The following is a 1,287-nucleotide window of genomic DNA, read 5'->3' as shown; positions in this document are numbered from 1 at the left end:
AAAGTGTCCGGACTGGACGGGGGGGAAAGTGTCCGGACTGGAAGGGGGTAAAAGTGTCCGGACTGGAAGGGGGGGTGAAAGTGTCTGGACTGGAAGGGGGGAAAGTGTCCGGACTGGAGGGGGGGGAAAGTGTCCGGACTGGAAGGGGGTGAAAGTGTCCGGACTGGAAAGGGGGGAAAGTGTCCGGACTGGAAGGGGGGGAAAGTGTCCGGACTGGAAGGGGGTGAAAGTGTCCGGACTGGAAGGGGGGGTGAAAGTGCCCGGACTGGAAGGGGGGAAAGTGTCTGGACTGGAGGGGGGTGAAAGTGTCCGGACTGGAAGGGGGGGAAAATGTCCAGACTGGAAGGGGGGGAAAGTATCCGGACTGGAAGGGGGGGAAAGTGTCCGGACTGGAAGGGGGGGAAAGTGTCCGGACTGGAAGGGGGGGAAAGTGTCCGGACTGGAAGGGGGGGAAAGTGTCCGGACTGGAAGGGGGTGAAAGTGTCCGGACTGGAAGGGGGGGGAAGTGTCCGGACTGGAAGGGGGAAAGTGTCCGGACTGGAAGGGGGAGAAAGTGTCTGGACTGGAAGGGGGGAAAGTGTCCGGACTGGAAGGGGGGGAAAGTGTCCGGACTGGACGGGGGGGAAAGTGTCCGGACTGGAAGGGGGTGAAAGTGTCCGGACTGGAAGGGGGGGAAAGTGTCCGGACTGGAAGGGGGGGTGAAAGTGTCCGGACTGGAAGGGGGGAAAGTGTCCGGACTGGACGGGGGGGAAAGTGTCCGGACTGGAAGGGGGTGAAAGTGTCCGGACTGGAAGGGGGGGAAAGTGTCCGGACTGGAAGGGGGGGTGAAAGTGTCCGGACTGGAAGGGGGGAAAGTGTCCGGACTGGAAGGGGGTGAAAGTGTCCGGACTGGAAGGGGGGGTGAAAGTGTCTGGACTGGAAGGGGGGAAAGTGTCCGGACTGGAAGGGGGGGAAAGTGTCCGGACTGGAAGGGGGTGAAAGTGTCCAGACTGGAAGGGGGTGAAAGTGTCCGGACTGGAAGTGGTTAAGTAGAACAGAATGGAAGGTGGAAAGTCCCTGGCTATGAAGACTTTCATCATTTCCTCTCCTATGCATTTCCCATAACATGATCTTGCATACCTAAGAATGACTAAGGATTATCTGCAGGAAAGTTCTGAAACCTGCATGAAAAATAACAATAGTATATTTTAAACATATAAATTTAGTATATACTGTACTGTATATTATCTATGTAACTAAGGAGGTGAGAAAGAACAATGACAGTTTCTCAATACATTTTTTTTTTTC

Source organism: Staurois parvus, unplaced genomic scaffold (assembly GCF_062004578.1).
Source record: "Staurois parvus isolate SC_StPar_1 unplaced genomic scaffold, SC_StPar_1.0 ptg000726l, whole genome shotgun sequence".
NCBI lineage: Eukaryota > Metazoa > Chordata > Amphibia > Anura > Ranidae > Staurois > Staurois parvus.
This window is presented reverse-complemented; position numbering follows the sequence as displayed.